Source organism: Castor canadensis, chromosome 19 (genome assembly GCF_047511655.1).
Source record: "Castor canadensis chromosome 19, mCasCan1.hap1v2, whole genome shotgun sequence".
Lineage (NCBI taxonomy): Eukaryota > Metazoa > Chordata > Mammalia > Rodentia > Castoridae > Castor > Castor canadensis.
The window spans coordinates 8,934,589-8,953,127 of record NC_133404.1 but is presented as its reverse complement, the minus strand read 5'-3'; the positions used below and the strand labels follow the sequence as shown (position 1 = coordinate 8,953,127).

General features: G+C 42.6%; 1 long non-coding RNA gene across 1 annotated transcript; it reads right to left on the bottom strand.

Annotated features, from left to right (window-relative positions):
* Window positions 1-6,045: 6,045 nt before the first annotated feature.
* LOC141419212 (uncharacterized) lies at window positions 6,046-13,884 on the bottom strand. Its single transcript, XR_012443875.1, has 3 exons — window positions 12,982-13,884; window positions 11,792-11,913; window positions 6,046-11,320 (listed from the first exon to the last, which is right to left on the bottom strand). It is a non-coding gene; the product is annotated as an uncharacterized lncRNA (long non-coding RNA).
* Between the last annotated feature and the right edge of the window lie 4,655 nt (window positions 13,885-18,539).

Here is an 18,539-nt window from a genome sequence, read left to right as displayed (position 1 = left end):
TCCTATGTCCAATCCCTTCCCTATCTCTGCATCAAACCCTCCCTCTGTACTTTCTGTTCCCCTGTGCAGATTCTATTAGCCTGTCAGCTGTTTCTAAATCAACCAATTCCTCTCCCAAACCTCCTCCTTCCCCATGTAAACAGACTTCTTGCACTGCTTACCATGCTTATCTCCTCCTATCTTCCTGAAAAACTTTCCCTGTCATGGAGTTAAACAAGTCACTCCTTGCCAATTCTGGCTTCAAGGCGATTCCATCTCTGGGAGAGCTCATGCTCCCTCCCTGTGGGCTGAGACCAAGCCTGGGGTTTATTCAGGTACGCCTCGTGCTACGTTGTGGGAGTCCTGTTTGATTATGGCATCTGACGACTGCTTCTCTTCCCCCTCCCATCTAATGTCCCTTTTTCCTGAGACAGCAATCAGAGAATGGAGGTTTCACGTTGCTGAAAGTGTTCCAGTACTAGTCAATGGGCGTGACCTAGAGGCACAGGTGATTGCTAATCCCTCAGGCGTGTGTCATGCCTCCAGGCTCTGCCTTCCCCTCCCTTACCTAAGATGTTGGGGACACCTTTTCTGCCTCCTCCATGGTCTCACCCCATGTCTTTTGTCTCTGTCTGCCTTCCCCTCCCTGGGCTTACTGGGACCCTGCCTCCCATTAAAAACTTGTAACATGGTATTCCAACTAGTTTGCCAGGCCTCTCAGACTAAAGTAACTAAGTCAGCTGCTTTATAAAAAGCGCTTACAAAAAACTGCAACTGCCATGCTCATGCCGTAACTCCACCCCCACAAGGGGAGGAGGGAAAACAAACAGGCGCACCTGTGCACAGGATGCCAGCGCCTGGACACAGCAAAAATGCCTGCCATAGCTAAGAAAATCCATAGGGAGGACCCAGGACATCCTGGACCACCAGCCACACGTGGCGATGGCTGCAGCCCACCGCCACTTCCCCTAGAATAAATGCGTGCAGAGTACACAGGAAAGGGGAAGGGCGACAGGCTGCAGGATCAGGCCTAGGCAGACATGCTCGCTTGTCCTGGGTGTGTGTGGAGGGCATTGGTGCCTTACACACACCCTGCTCCTAGCCCCACCTCACACCTCAGGGCACCAGACCCAGCCCTTGTAAGTCAATTGTTAGCTGAAAGTTGTAGTTACAGAAATAACAAAATAGACATTACTGTGGTCTCTAAACTTCTCATTGAAAATTTTCTATACCTTCAGCCTCAACATAAATTTTTTCCCTCCAAATATTAACACTAGTCCCATATGGTACTGTTATTGGCCTGAAATGCCCTCTGAATGCCCTTCTCTAACTTTACAAATGATTTATTTCTTTGTTAAAAAGGTAGCCTTTATTAAAGAGGCTGCCTGCTGTTAGCTAAAAGATGGGATCCTAGCATTTTGTTCTTTCTAGATGGACCTGCCCCATTCCAGTCTTCTGGCCTGTCTATTAAAACATTAAAAAAATATTAAAAGCTTTGTGCTGAGGCCTGGCCTCAGTATGCCTTGGGTGACCAAGAGAAATGGCCTTCACGTGTTCCTTAAATTACAATACCATATTCCAATTAGACCTTTTCTATAAAAGTAAAAAAAGTAAACTGAGGTCCCTTGTACAAATTTCTACCTTCCAAGCCACCCCAATACTCAGAACCTCTTAATGAGTGCATCCCTCTTCAACAGACAATGGTAGGAAGAGGGCAAGTCTTATGTCTCCTTCCAGTTATCAGATCTAAGGGAAATTTTAAAACATCTAAACAACTGTACTGATACCCAGACAAATACATTCAAGCCTTTATCTCTGCGATCCAAACCTTTCAACTGACATCAAAGGATATTATGCTTCTACTAGACCAGACCCTTATCTCATTAGAAAAGCAATGGGTTCTGGCCCAGGCCACTCAGGTTGGAAATGATTACATGGCTCAAGCAGTAGAGTGCCACTTTACAAGCATAAAGTCCTGAGTTCAATCCCAGTACAGCCAAAGTAAAGAAAAATATGGTAAAGAAGATAAGTGGCATTAATGTCACTTCAGCCATCTGATAGTGGAAAAACATAGTTTGACCTAGACCAGATCCCTCATTCTTCAAGTGAGGAAACTGAGGCCCAGAACAGTTCAGAGATTTGCTCTCCAGAGTGTCAGGTGTCAATGTAAAATAACAACTTTACTTTACAGCAACAACCTAAAAAACAATCCTCTTACCTTTGTACAACATCTTAAGGAGGCTATCAGAAAGCAAACCACGATGGACCCAGAGTCACAGGTGAGAGAGGTTCTCCTCAAAGATAAATTTCTAACAGTCAGCCCCAGATATTCGTAAAAAAACTCAGACTGTGGCTGAAGAGAAAAAGTCATTGAACCAAGTAATACAGCTAGCCATGTCTGTATTTATAGCTATGTCTGTATGTCTGGGACCTTACTAACAGGAGAGAAAAAGATAAGAGACACCATGGCCTCATTGCTGCTCTCAGACAGGGCCCTGCCATGGTGGACAGCAGGGGCACTTCTGCAGAGAATGCTTAAGGGGGACAGCACGGGAGACATCCCCGCCCCCAACTGGGACCCTGCCCTCTCTGCAAAGGTAACCACTGGAGGTCTAAGTACCCCCGTTTCCAGATGAAGGCGGGGTGCCATCTCCTATGGATTTATGGGTCCCAGCCTCCTATCCATGTTCCACTTATTAATACCGATATTGAGGAGCCTCAGGTAGTCATAATGGTAGAGAAGTGAAAGGTCATTTTCCTCCTAGGCAGTGGAGCCCATTTCTGTTTTACCTTTTTCTCCTGGTCCCCAGTCCAGTGACAAAAATTATCATTCAGGGAAAATCTGGCCAGCCCCTAGAGCACTAGTTTACCCGGCCTCTGGCCTGCTCTTGGGGAGACCTCCTCTTCTGTCACTCTTTCCTCATACTTCCTGAAACTCTAGTGTCCCTGCTGGGATGGGATTTACTATCTCAATTAAAAGCTCAAGTTCTCTCCCCCCCAGGCAGCTATTTCTGCTGCCCCCTCCTTCAGGAACAAATAGATTCCACAGGGTGGACTGATGAGATGAGTGTAGGGCAAGCCAGGGTGGCCCTCCCTATTCAAATAAAACTCAAAAATCCTCACAATTTCCACATCCAAAACAATATCCCCTCAAACCTGAGGCCTTATGCCTATCATAAATTGCTTAAAACAACAAGGGCTACTAATTAGTTGCTTCAGCCCCTATAATAAATTTTAAATTCTTATAAAAGTTAATTTTAAAAATACAAGTTACAAAGTAAACAACTGGAAAGGATATAGATAGGTAGTGAATGTATTTTTTTTGAGAAGTTAAAGGAAAAAGAAATGTTTTTGGATGAGAAAAGATTTTATAAAGAAGCGTTTGTCCTAAAGATTGTTTCAAATAAGAGGGATAAAGACAAGCCATCAAAGGGTTTAGTATGTTATATAAAGGTCTAAGAAAGTTTTAAAAGTATATAATAAAGAAGCTTCGGTGTGTAATAAAGTTAAAGTTGAGTATAATCTAAGAGTTGCCTAAAAGATTTTTAGGGTCATGTCAAACTAAAATCAAATCCTCTATGTCTATAAAATAATAAGTTTATCTTAAATATTATTCTGCTCTGAGTAACATCTACAAAACACTGTTACAGAGAAAGATTTTATCAAAAAAATTATTTGTGTTTTCTGCTGATCTTGTCAAGCTTTAAGTACTACTAAATCAGAGTTCATTTACATATTTGCTTATGTGTCTTAACAGTGTTAGATAAAGTTATACTTTATCTAAATATAGTAGATAAAGTTATACTTTATCTACTATATACTTTATATATCTACTATATACTTTATCTAAATATAGTAGATAAAGTTATACTTTATCTAAATATAGGACAAACATTTACAAAGTTAAAAGTGTCAGTTTATATAAAATAATAAGCTAAAACTCTCTTTTATCCAAAAGTGCTACATTTAACCTGCATCCTGACAGTCAGCCTCTATTTGCCTTTAAAGGTCCCACAAACACTACATAGCAACTAACCTGGTCAGTCTTGCCACAAGAATTTAAAGACAGCCTCTGTTGTACCCAGATCGTGAGACCCCAAAAGACCGCTCAGGAGTCCGAAGTCGCATGCAAAAACAAAGAGCCTTTATTCGGGCTTAAGCTCAGGCTCTCCGACCTCACCTAGACAGCGGATCTGCACAGAGAGCCCTGAGCCTCACCCCGGCAGGGTTTTTATTGGGGAAGGGCAGGAGGCAGGACTTCTCATCCTAGGGGTAAACAGGTTGGATGTTATTCAGGTGAGAGGGTCTTGGCATATTGGAATTGGTTTTTACTCCATTGTGTGTTGGTCTTCAGGAGTGTGGCCAGAGTTATTCTTTTTTTGGTCACCTTGGGCAAGGGCCTGCTTTGCTCAATTATGACTGGATCAGGGCTGAGGTGGTGCATTCCAGAGGAGAGGTTGTGCTCAGGTCAGTGCTAAGGAACAAAGGAGCCTGAGCCTGAAATGACGATGTCCCTGTTATTTTTTAAATGGGGCCCCACATCTGTTATTTTTTTCCTAGTTGGGACCCAACACCTCATCTTTGTAGACAGGCCCTAACCAGAGACTCATTAGATTTGCACTACCCAGAGGTCACCCTTCTTCAGTGCAGAGCCACAGAGCCCCTTATCTGCAGGGCAACTGAGTCCTTTTTAAAACTTTCTGGTCTCCAGGGATACATAGTCTCTAAAGAGAAGGTTCAATTATGTCTCCCACAGGTCACCTACCTAGGTGAGGCCTTAAAGGGACAGACTTACTCCCTGAGTCATAAATGCATCAACCCAATCTTCCATTTCCCAACCCCCATACCATAAGACAGCTTACAGCTTTCCTGGCAGTTATAGGATTTTGCAGAATTTAGATCCCTAGGTATGCAGTCCCTGAGCAGACACCTTTTTATGCTCCTCCTAATATTCCTATTTGGGTCTTAAATAATGTATGGCCACCCATTTCTCTTAGAAAACTTGCCTCCAACAGACTCTGCTCCTCTGGCTGACTACCTGCCTTTTCAGGGAACTTCTCAGAGAGCATGCAGACAAGATCCTGCTCCACCCTATAAAAATTTCTGTTAAAGCAGGGCATCTTGTTCTCCTAAAAGGATCTTCTACCCTCTCCATTGGGACTTCAATAGACCAGTCCTCATCTGGTCATTCTCATGACACCCATTGCTGTCAAGCTCAATGGGATCCCCCAGTGGTGACACCTCTCAAGGAACCATTAGAAAAATGGAGAAGGGAATTGGAGGACTCTTGAAATTGTCTAGGGAAGAACATTTCACAGTGGTTCTCTTGGCCAATGCCCATCCTAATGCCTATGTTTCTTGCTCTCCTATTCTTACGTTTGTTCTCTTGTATCATACCGCATGTCTGCTATTGCTAATCAAAAGTTTAACCAGTTGTACCCCCAGGGATCTCAACCTCTCCAAAACCATCCAGAGGACTGCTATGAGGGCCCCCACCAGGACACAGGAGCCTGAGGATCCTGCCCCATACAATGTCCCTTGCCAGCAGGAAGAAGCTAAAGAGACCGATGCTTTGCCCCAATTCCTGATCCTCAGCCCCTACCCTCATCATTATTAAAGAAAAAATGGGGCCATGATAGAACAATAATGTCTCCATCTTGTGAATCAGCCAAAATGGCAGCCCCGCCCTTAAATTCCCACACTCTAAGACAGCCCCACCCCTACCAGAGACTCCCGAGCATGCGCTACCTTCCTTACCCTCCCCCTTCTATAAAAGCCACTGCTCACCCAGGCTCGGTGTTGTGCCATGTTTTCCCCGGCTAGCCTGGCAGTTTGGGCCTGCCATTAAACTTTGCTCTATGGACGTGAGACTTTTCTCGTGAGCTTCCTTTGTGAGTGGCATTTTTTCTAACAAATTGTTTTCTCTGGTCTTTCCTCCTTTTTATTTTGTACCGAACAAGGTTTCTCATTGTTGGCACTTTGGTATTTGGGGTTGTATATTTCTCTGCCAGGATCACAGAGATCCTTGACCCAAAAGGACTCAGTAATGAACAGTCAAGACACAAATCAAGAGGACCAGAAGGCTGATGACCAAACTGGCAAATTTTGTATTTTTGCATTAGGCTTATAAGCAGTACAAAGCAGGAAGTTACACAATGCAAGGACATCGTCTGTGCATGGGAAACAATGCCCTCATTCCAAACTCCCTGGTTTCATAAACGAAACTCGGACCCTCCTAGTTTCATCCAGTTTCACCTCATTTCACGTACACAAAACCTGGGCCTGGTTGCTAAGGACATGTCACCTGTTCCTGACCTTTCATAAACAAATACCTTCAGGTTAATGTTTCTTTCCTCCAGACAAAGGGAGCCTCTCCATGTTCCCTCAAAACCCCAGCGGGAGGTGTGGTGCATCTGCAGTCTCTGACCTTGTCAGGATCCTGCTAAGCCACAACGACCTTGTCAGATTGCAGCTATGGCTCCCAACATACTTTCGTGTGGTGAAGGCTGTGTATTGCAGGATATTTAAAAGAATCCCTGAACTCCATCCATTAACATTTCTTCCTCCCCAGTGGTGACAACCAAAACTGTCTCCAGACACTGCTAAAAGTCCCCTGAGAGGCAATAATTACTCCTGGTAGAGAACCACAGGTATGGACCATGTGCCCGTTCTGGTTATGCATCATCTTGTATGGAGTCAAGCAGAATTTTCCTTATGGCACAGGGTAGGGATCCAATGAATTCCCATAAGCCTTGCTGCTCCCCAGCTACTGGGCTTGGCAGCTGCTGAGCAACTCATGGTGCGATCTCCTTCTTCCATCTGCCTCACTAACAGCAGCCTCAGTGATAGGAAAACCTACACCTAGCCACATGCTCAACCTCCAAAAGATGGAGCCCAAACTCCATGTAAGAGTCATCTCCTTGTTTTGTGCTAAGACTCTAGCCAGCCATGGCTTCCTCTCCATCTTTATTTACTGCCCATCTGTTCCCATCTCACCTTCGCCTCCCATGGTCCATCCCTGTCAAAGTCCTTGTTTCCTGAGCACTCATGGCCCTGGGAAAGCTCCATGCCTAAGGTTGAATTGGATGAGTCACAACTTTTAAATCCCACGACACCTGGAATAACCCAGGCACTCACACAGTCTGAGTCCTTTGGACTCATGCTTCTCCCTGCTCAGAGCTGCATTCTGAGTGCAGATGCTTTCTGCTTGAGGTACAGTTGGGTTCTGTTGATGTTTCTCTACTGATCTCTTGTGGTCATTTCTCATATTGCTGCAGTTCTAAGAAAAAGAATTTGCCAAGTATTTACAGAAAAAGCTAATTATAGCACTAAATACAGTACTTTGAACAGAGTTTACTAGAAGCAGTGGGAGATACATTTTCATGAAATCTGCCTTTGGAGGATTTAGTCTTACTAGAAAAAAAGACACTCAACTCCAGAACTGTATTAAATTCTGTGGTAGTGCACAGTGTGGCACAGAGCTAGATCACAGACCTAACTCCACTCCTTACACGTCAACTTCATCGCCACCATCGCCATCGCCACCACCACCATCCCCACCCAACCCCACCATCACCAGTGATGATGATTACCACCATTGCCACCATGACCCCCTCCGTCATCATCCTCACCACCACATTCCCCATCACCACTACCCACTGCCCTCACTGCCTCTCCCATCATGACCACAGCCAACACCACCCCAAATCTGGAGCTGCCAACAATGTGGACTTTTGAAATGGAAGTTAATAGAATCAACAGCAAATGAAACAGATTAGCTGTGGAGTCTAATATTTGTACAGAGGCGCTTACTTTGCTAAGAACTTTTGGAAATATTTTATGATTCAAACCTGCAACAGCCCAGAGAGGTAAGACAAGTACAATTACCACACTTTTGTTTGCTTTTGAGATTTTTTTCATGCAGAAAAGTAAACAGCAAGGGAAAGGGAAAACAGCAAACTCCCATATACCTGCCTCCCAGAACTAACAGGTGCTGCTAATATTTTACATCTGTACAAGAGTTTAAAGACAGACAAATGTAACACTGCATTATAAAATAGAAGTCTCTTTCACAGCTCCCCATTCCTGTTTCCCAGCTCTCATTCCCAGAAGTTACCTTTTATTTTACAACCTATATAATCTGTTTTTTATAATTTCACTGTGTGTACATTTATGGTATATTTAATCTATATACTCACACGTATATTTTCCATAGCACCACAGAATACTGTTTTCTGTGTTTCTAGTGAGATACACTAGAACATTTTGCAATTTTTTCACTGTGTATTATGTTTTCAGTATTGTTTCATGTTGCTGTACAGGGAGCTATTTCACTCATTCCCAACCGTGGTAAAGTATTCCCACATAAGTATGGAATCTTGTTTATCCATCCCTCTGTCTAATAGGCATTTGGGTTATATCCAAGGTTTCATCACCATACCCAATGCTGCAGTGAACATCATCAGGCATGTCCCTTAATATCACGCTTAACTACAAATGAGGAGCCGAGGCTCAGAAGGGAGAGACCACGTGATTTCCCCATCCTCACACAGCTCCCAGGTGGCAGTCAGGACTGAATGGTTACAAAGGCTCCACCCTCCAGCCATCTTTTGTGCAGGTCTTTGCAGGTGGTTGGCAATGATCAATATCTCATAAAAAGAGATAAGAAAAAAGTGAATTTTGAGCCATAAAATACCTAATGCTGACAGTATGATGGTTCTTGATAAATATAATTTAATTTTTAAAAGCAGCATAGGTTAACAGGGTTGGATGTCATTTGTCCAAAACCACTCATCATGGGCTGAGCTGTGTTCTTGCCAAAATTCATGTTTCCAGAAGACCAGGTGAGGACATAAGAAGACAGCCAACTACAAGCCAAGGAGAGAAGCCTCAAGGGACACTAACCCCGCGATGCCTCCATCTCAGACTTGCAACTCCCAGAACTGTGAGTAATTAAATTTCTGCTGTTTCAGCTGCCCACTCTTTTGATACTGGTGTGGCAGCCTGAGAAAATGAACATAGTTTGCAAGAGCAAACGGCTAAAGAGGATGAAGATGCTCGATTGTGGCCAGTGGAGATAGGACCTTGGCAGTAGCAAGGAGCAGCCCTCCAACTGTGGACCACCTGGAATATTCACAGTGCTTGTAGCCCCCTTGCTCTGATGACAGACTCACAGAGCAAGTCACAATTGTTATGTTTTCTTCCTTGACACTTGGAAGTTGTGCATGCCAGAGACCGAAGCATTTCTGGTACTGGAAATGCCTGTGTCTCTCAATTTTTCAAATCAACTAATCAATCAATTCTGGTGGGTAGAGTTTTCAGGATGGGCATCGCCTAGAGGAAAAGTAGTACCTATGGTGACAATGTGTTTTGTTGTCAGCGGGACTAGCCAGCCTGTGACTCCCTATCTTTTTGATGTTTTAACATCCGCCAGCCAGAGCCACGGGTTAGAAGAGGAAATGTCCAACCTGGTGTTAACAAAAGTTTACTCCTCAGTGGCACCAGAATCAGAAAGGACAGAATCCACCGTGTCAGCTCCACCTTCCTTCATCACAAATTTTCACCAGGAATGGATGGCACTAATTGTTTTCCAGACAAGCAATCCTTCCCCTCATGTTATACTCCAGCTGCAACAGCCTTCAAGTAAGTCAACTGAATTCTCTGTGCTGTAGCTTCCTCATCTGTAAAACAGTTCCTCCATCACGGGGCTGTCATGAGAGTTGAATGAAATGACTTCTCATCCCTCTCTTAAAAGCACTTAGAACCATAGTCATCTCATAGCACGAACTCAATCTGATTTCTTTTGTACTTATGATTATATATAGCATTACCTCAAATTCCTATCAGGAAAGATAAGGTTAGCATTTATACTTTCTCCTATCTTCCCTCAGGCACCAATTCTCAATTTCAATTTGCTATTTTGCTATGCTCATTTTATCATGGTTTTTTAAATTTATTCTAACTAGATTGTCCATAGTTGCTAGTCTCAGTTGTATATTTTACTGGATGAAATGCTTGCTCTCCACCTGCCCTTTTTATGATGGGTTCTTGCTTTTCATGACTTGCTAGATCTTTTCATAAGAGAGCCTATCCGAGAAGAGTGCATGTGTGCTCCTTCCCCACAATTCCTTCAGGTAGTAGAAAGGCCACCTGTTGCCTTTGTACCTGAACAACAAGTTCTTAGGTTTACAAGTTGAGTTCCTTGTAGACACCACTCCACTGTCTTCTCTCAGTAAATATTCTGGAAAATTTAAGATGACATGATTTATTCCTCTGGTACATTACTTGCTTTTTGTCTTTCTTTCTGGTTGTCTCATTTGGGTTATATTTCTCTCTCTTTTCCTGAACCACGACTTCACTAGCATGTATCTGTGCTAGTGATTCTGCTTCAGTTTTTTTCTGAAGTGCAAGACACTCTTTTAAACTGAAATTGAGGCCTTTAGTTTTAATAAAGCTTTCTTTTTCATGTCTTTGAAGTTGTTCTATTTTTTTCCATGAACACCAATTATCTGAGTGATGGATACCCTTTGTTGTACAAATCTCCCAGGCTGTACCTAACAGCTCTGTCTCTTTGCTCTCTTCCCGTTTTATTTTGGGCAGTGTCCTCAAGCCTTTCTTTAGTGTCCCTATCCGTGATTTCAGTGGCGTTTCTTCTCTTTTTGGCATCTTCAAGTTGACTGTCATTTCTATAATGGCTTTTGCTTTTCTCACATACCTCCTGAGACTTGACAGCTCCTTTTGATCTCTTTGGTTCTATTATAACCTCTTCTATGATTCCAGGTGACCCCTTCCTGAAGTGTTGGCTTTTCTTTCTTCTGTTTTAAGACTATGGGAAAATGTGTGTTTTCACTGTTCTGTTTCTTGGGTAACTTTTTTTTTCCTTCCTCGGATAACTCTCTTGAAATGCATTCTTTGTGTGCCTTCCATTGGCTACTTTGCTCTCATCCTGGTCCAATGGTCACCCCTCCTCTTTTCACCATCCAGGCCACTGACTGGCTAAAGAACCATGCCATTTGGGGCACAGGGAGCTTGGAGTCAGGTGTGCTCACTCAGCAATGCTCTCTCTTCTGCTCTCCTGGTCCTGGTGTGATCAGGGCTACAAAGATGATTGCCCCCACATTCCTCTTACACCTGCCATGGCTCCTGCCCACCTGCCCACAAAGCTCTTCTTCCAGCCTCACCTGCTCTGCCACTCTGAGATGAGGGATAGAGAAGAGGCCACCCTGCAGTCCATACATGCTTCCTTCCAAGCTCTGCCACTTGACCATTGCTGGGCTTTGGATATGGTTTGTCATGTGCTCAAAGTTTGGTCCCCAGTGTACCATCGTTGGGACAGTAGAACCTTGAAGAGATGGGGTAGAGTGGGAGATGGTTAGGTCTTTAGAGGAATTAGCATTTTTCTTTTGGGAGTGTGTTTTCACTCTCACACTCAGGAGTGTGAGGAAGTCCCTCAGAGTGAGTTTTTATAAAGGAGCATGGCACTGCTCCTAAATTTCTCTTGCTTCCTTGCTTGACCCATGTCCCTTTTGCATCTGGACAGTTTCTTTTCCTCTTCTCTGCCATCTTGTGACATAGCCAAGGGGCCCTCACCAGGACTCTGGCACTATGCTATTTGGACTTTGCAACCTTCAAAATCATAAGCCAAATAATCTTCTCTACCTTATAAATTACCCAGCCGTGGGTATTTTGTTATAGCAACAGAAAATGAACAGTGAAAACACACACATTGACAGCCTAGAATTCTTCTAGTCATCAAATATCATCACATTTGACAATCATGTCTCAGCAAGTCATTTGGGATTGTTATTCTCACCTGTTTTCAGTAGTTTAAATTCTATTTTATTTAATTGGGTTGATTACTGTGGGGATGAGGTTGATGCTCAATGGTAGAACACTTGCTGAATGTGTGTGAGAGTCTGGATTCCATCCCCAGCACTGCAAAAAAAAAAAAAAAAAGTTACTATTCAGCTACTAGTGCTATTGAGAGTTTACTCTTGTCTGTGAGGCTCATCCTGATTTGCAATAATCATATCAAGCCACTAATACTTAGGATGATATTATTTTCTGCAATTTCTTATAGCTGAGGTGAGCACATCTAAATGAACCAAAGTGATTTTAGTTGAAGCCATGCTTGATGGAGAAGGTACCTGGGTACCATCCTGTTTTACTTAAATTGAAGATTCTATAAGTGCCCATCAGAGGTCCCTTCTTACTAGTGCTAATTCTCACAGTACTTAAAACAGATTAAAAACAAAGAGCTTGTAGCCAGGAGTCTCCATTCAACAAAGAAAGCTGAGCCAGTATTGTTTCCTATGCACTACAGAAAGCTAAGAAGAGACCAACAAAACAGTAACTGTAAAGAGTCTTCTCGAGTTCTTGAACAATTTTTCCAGGATGATACAAAGTGTGAAAGCAGTCACTGGAGGAAGCAGTACATGAAGCCCATTTTCTCCTATGGTCAAATATTGGACTAAGAAACACAGCTGATGAAGAAAACAGCATAAAACTGTGTTAGAATCTGCAGAATTATAATGGCTTGGCTGTTTTGAGAATGTGGAAAATCTTATGTCTACAGGTAGATAAAGTGAAAGACAACAGCTTTTCACATAACCCAAAAGTTCCAGTTTGCATGTTGGTGCTAAGGTCAGCTCAGCCTGTGACTGCCACCAGAGCTGGAAAAACAGGTTCTCCCCAACTTGCTCCACAGCCTGTCATTCATCTGTGTTAGACTTTGCTTGGTTTGGCCAACGATGGTCTCCCTGAATTTCTACAACTTTGCTTAAAGAAATGTCTCAGGAAAATGGGCTCAGCTGTAGGTCTCCTCCAGGTACAGTCCTAGCACTTATGCACCTTATGCTCCCCAGGGTGATGGCCCTAAGGTGTGTAGAGTTAAAGACTGTGTTGTACTGTAGCCATGCAGTCAGAACCAAGAGAGCAAGGTTAGGAGTTGTGCAACTACCAAAGCACAGAGGAAGCAAATCAAGGTGAGCTGAAACTGAGCACCTGCCATTTGCTCCAGGACAGACTGGGAATGCGGTGGCCTGCAGACTTCAGCTCAGCCATGTGTTTTCCTAATGCCAGAGAAAAGATGAACCTGAACCATTGGAAATGAAGAAATTAAATTACTGCACATCACATGTCATACAATATTAAAGGCTAGAATGCCATCATGAATACCAGATCAGATGTTTTTGTTCAGAGTCTGACCCAACTATGATCCAGGAGAGAGACTTTAAATTACCACCAGGTCCCTGGACCTGAAAGTAGGCAATCATGAGGCTTTTACAGCTCAGTGATCATTAAGAAGGGGGCTGCAGGTTTTGACTGGTCCAGAAATTTGCCCATCTTGCCCCAGTATACTGGCCAAGTCTTGCAGAAGGCAGGTGTTCCTGATTACAATAAACTTTTACTATCCATATGTGAGCATAATAACTTAGGGTTATTACTAATAAGAGAGAATCCAACAGTTTCAAAATGTCTTAAAGGAGGACGATTCTAGTAAACTAACTGCTTAAATATACCCAGTTCACGTTCAGTCCCACTTCTGACAGCCTCACTTGAGCTGAAGCTTCTGCATGGGCCCATCTGGAACATGTCAGTGGAAACTCCCATTGTCCAAGGCTCTGATAGAAGTTGTGTAGAACTCTCTCTCAGGGAGTCTGATGAGCCATTGTGATTCTGTCTGTTGCTTTAGGTGCTATTGTACTGCTTCCCAGTTGTACACAGCAATGACGGTGAGGTCCACCTGCTCTACTCGTTCCTGTAACTTGAGTATGTAATATTCCTTCTTAGTGAAATAATTTCCTCGAATTCTGCTTTACCAAATGCTATGATAGTTACCTCACTTTTAAATTGGTTGATGTTTTCTGGAAAGTCTTTTTTCATCCTTTTATTTTCCACATTAATGTGTTTTTTAAGTATGCCTGGGTCATTATTTCATCACTTTAACAAAATGTCTGAGAAAACTTAAAGAAAAAAGATTTATTTTAGGTCAGAGTTTCAGAGGTGTCAGTGTCTGGTCACTTGGCCCTATTTCTGTGGGGCTGTGGTGACACAGAGCAAATCTGCTCACCTCATGGTGGTGGAGACAGAGAGAGAACAGGAAGGGGCATGCCTCGCCTTCTACCTTCCACCACCTCCAGTAATGCCATCAAATTTTGAATTAATGGGTTGATCCACTGATTAAATTGGAGCCTTCAAGACCTTATCACCTCTCAACCGTGTCACCACCCTTGGACCAAGTCTTCAACACATGTCCTTGAAAGAAAACATAATAGCAGACCTTATACTTTTTTCTAGTTTGAGTCTTTGCCTTTTAATTGGCTTTGCTTATTGCAAAAGTACCTTTTATAAGAAAGGTACATACAAAATTACTTTTCTTCCCTGTCTTCATCTACTCTATCTTTTCTGCTTCTTCCCAGTTTTCCACTGAATAGCTTGTTTTCTGTTAGTGATTTCAAAATTATTTTTTCTAAACTTTGTAACTTATGGCCCACACTCGTACTTACTTACTCCTGCTGATTTCTCAGATTGATAAGATCAACATGTTTCTCTAATGAGACAGTAACTTTAGTCACCCCATCTGCAAACTTTGGTGACCGTGTTTGGAATGGGAGTTCTTTTTTTATTACTATTATCATATTACTGTTGTATTGAGGATACTTTGTGATGTTTACAAAAGTTAGTACAATGTATCATAGTTGATGTGTATATCTTCCTTTTCTCTGAGCTTTGATCTTTTAAGACAGCAATATTTAATAGTTAATAACTGTTGGCTCTTGCATGTCTCAGAAGCCTCCCAGCACTATTTCTTTTCCCCTGCTGTGACCTTGAGGTTTTTAGTAGGCTTTCATATTTACACTGTAGCCAGACAAATGTCTAAACTCAGGGGTTATTTTATTTTTGCCTTTTCTATTTTAAAAATAAGATCTGATTTTCTTTGTGCCTGCCATGTTGCTGTTAGAAAGTCTCAATGTAGCCAGGTACCTGTGGCTGATGCCTGTAATCCTAGCTACCCAGGAGGCAGAGATCAGGAGGATCACGGTTCAAAGCCAGCCCAGGCAAATAGTTCTGAGAGACCCTATCTCAAAAACACCCTTCAGGACCAGGAACTAGAGAAAAAGTTCGTTGGAGAAGAATTAACTTAGAAGGTAACACACATGTACAGGAAATCAATACATGTCAACTCCCTGTATAGCTATCCTTATCTCAACTAGCAAAAACCCTTGGTCCTTCCTATTATTGCTTATACTCTCTCTTCAACAAAATTAGAGATAAGGGCAAAATAGTTTCTGCCTGGTAGCGAGGGGTTGAGGGGGTAAGGGAGGGTAAGGGAGGGTAAGGGAGGGAGTGGGAGTAAGGGGGGAGAAATGACCCAAACATTATATAAAAAAAAAGAAAAAGAAAAAAAACCTTCACAAAAATAGGACTGGTGGAGTGGCTCAAGGTGAAGGCCCTGAGTTCAAGCCCTAGTACTGCAAAAAAAAAAAAAAAAGTCTCATTTCAGTCTTATTTGCAGGCAATAGGTTCTTTCTTTCTGGAGCATTTGTAATTTTCCCTTTACCTTTGGTGTTCTTATGTTTCATTATAATGTATCCATGTGGGAATTTTACCTTATTGATTCTCAATCCTATTTCTTACTTTGTAAGGCCTTTAGATCTGAGATCTTTCATATTTGTTCTTATTCCTGAAACTTATTTCCATTATTCAAATCTTTTTTCATTGTTTCATACTTTGGGGATACCTGTTATCCATCCTTTGGCACTTCTGCTTCACCTTCCCTGTCTGTTAACTTTTCTTGTATTTCTCCATTCTTTCTACTGCTTTCTGGGACAGTTCTTCAAAGAGATCCTTGGCTGAACTCCATGGTGCCTTCATCTCCTCTAGGCAGTCTTCATTTCTGTGTTCATATCCTCATACGTAACATTTCCACTTGGTTCTTTCTTATAACTTCTTATACAGCAAAATATTATGAAAGTCTTCTCTTTTAGAGTGTACTTATCATGTTGCTTAAAAATTGTGATCCACATGTCCCAACAATTCTGCTTCAAATAATGTAATAGAGTTCAATTTGTCGTATCCTCTGGTGTTCGTTGTTTTGGCTTGTGAGTTCATGCCCCCAGGGGACTGGAAATGGGTACTGAGAAGGCAAAAGGCCAGGCCCTGCTTGATGACCCTTAGAGAGTTTAAGGAAAGGGGAGGGAGGGACTCAGAACCCAAAAACCACAACGGATAACCCCCATTTGCAAATACTTGACAACTTTGTTCAAAGTTTCACTTCAAACTCTCAGAACAGCTTTGGGATATGATACTGGCTTTAGTTTCCAACCCACCACCCCTAGGTGTTAGGAAAGGGAGGACAAGGAGGAGATGCCCTGGAGTGGGTGGCCAGTTTATTACTGGACCAGGCAGGGCCTTTGATCTTCGAGATACCACCCGATGCTGCCTGGCCTGTTGCCACTGAATTCATGGTAAAGGGGAAGACCATGGTCCTCAAGACAATACCCAGGAGAGCCAGGCACAGAAGGTCAAAGTTTTTCCTGCGATTGCTCCTCTCAGTGCTTTCACAACCCTCTTACAGTTTCACAGCCGTGCGTGGATGAGAGCTGCTCAGATGCAGGCCTCTCTTGCTCCTGTAGCTCTCTAGGTGTGCTGTGGAGAATGGCCACCTTACAGGTTATCACCCCGAGAGTGACACAGGGTCTCAGTACCCTTATCCTTCCCCCAGCAGGTGCAAAACAAAACCAGCACATTCTTGAGAGTTGGCTGTGAGGATGGATAAACCACAGGTCATTTCCCACGTATAGTGCACCAGGCTTTAGACCTGTCTAAGGGCCAGTTAGTTGCCTTGTGTGGAGGTGGAGGAAATTAATCAATTTTAGTTAATATTTTAACTGTCCAAAAAATGACTTTATAAATTAAAATCAGAATGTGGTTTTTAATTTTTTATCATTAAAAATGCATCTCAAATATATTCTCTTCTTGAAGACAAACTGTGTAATAAGCCAGATTATAATCAGAAGGTTGCTTGGTGATCCTAGAGATAAAGCCATGACCTTTTCTTCCTCTTCTATCACACCAGTCCCCTGGCCCACTGGTGCCCCTTTCCTTTTGAATTGGACACAACCACAAAGAAAGGTGACTTCTTAAAGCAAATGTTGAGTGAAATTCCAAGAGAAAACAGCATCCTCGGATTGACACTCACTACGGAGCCTGAGCAGGGCAGCTGCATTTTCTGAGAACAACACAGAACATCCCCTGACCATCTGTACATCATTTAAGAGTTCATAACTATATTTATTTCTATAGCTCCTAGAATTCTTACATGGCCCCCAAATATGCAAAAGCTTCTTAGAAAGAATATGGCTGTTGGCTGGGTGCAAGCCATATTAATTCTAAGCAAGCAACCATATTCTATTTTATTTTGAAAAGCTTACTTGTGATAAGATAAAATGAACCATCCTTCAAATGAGTAGCACATGGCCACTGAAACTCCAGTGAGGGGTGAAGAAAAGCTATTGAACTTCCAGTCCCAACAAGGATACTTAAACCCTTCCAGTACCATCTTATCTGGTTTATTAACATGTTTTGTTTTTAGTGAGTGCAAGTAGAGGGCAGAAAACTTGCATTTGTTTTAGACCAGGGTTGTGCCAGGCACCTGAACATACAGAATCCAACAAGGCTGGAATAGACACCCTGAGTCACACATCTCCACGTGCTGAGGATCCATTTGCACAATGAGAAGGTCCAGGCTTTGCCTGAGTGGCCCTCCCTAGAGATGGTTCCATATTCATTTGCAATTTTGTCTCCCAGTGTCTTCATCTTTTTGAGCTTCTATGACAGAATACTACAAACTAGGCAACTGATAAACAACAGAAGTTTATTTCTCACACGGAAATGTCACAAGGAAACTCCCTGTGAGGTTATCTAAAACAAACAAAAATGTTATTTTTTTCTTTCACAAAATCATAGGACAGGAGGATAGAACAGATCCTGTCTGGGTGGTGGATGATTGGTACCAGTGGGAGGGAGAGGATGTAGGGAAAGGGTGGGAGGGGGAATATGGTGCAAATGTGTGTACAGGAAAGTGAGAACTGTTGAAACTATTCCAGGAATGGCAAGGGGAGGATAGAGAATGATGGAGGGGGTGAATTCAAGTATGATATATTTGATAGATTGTAAAAACTTTTGTAAATGCCACAATATACTCCCACGCAGCACAACAATTTTAAAAGGTTTATTTCTCATAGTTCTGGAGGCTGGAACTCCATGATTAAGGCCCCCACAGAGTCAGTGTTTGGTCAGATCCCATCTTCTGGTTCTTAGATGACTTTCTTGTGTCCTCTCATGGCAGAAGAGATGGGGACCTCTCTTGGACCTTTTTTGAAGACACTAATCCTGTTTAGGATGACTGCCCTCATGACCTAATCACCTCCCAAAGGTGCCACCTCCTAATCCCAGCTCTTTGGAGGATAGAATTTCAATGTATGAATCAAAAAATGGTGGGACAAAAATATTCAATCTAGCACCCTAGACTGCTAAACATGATTTTTCCTGCCTTC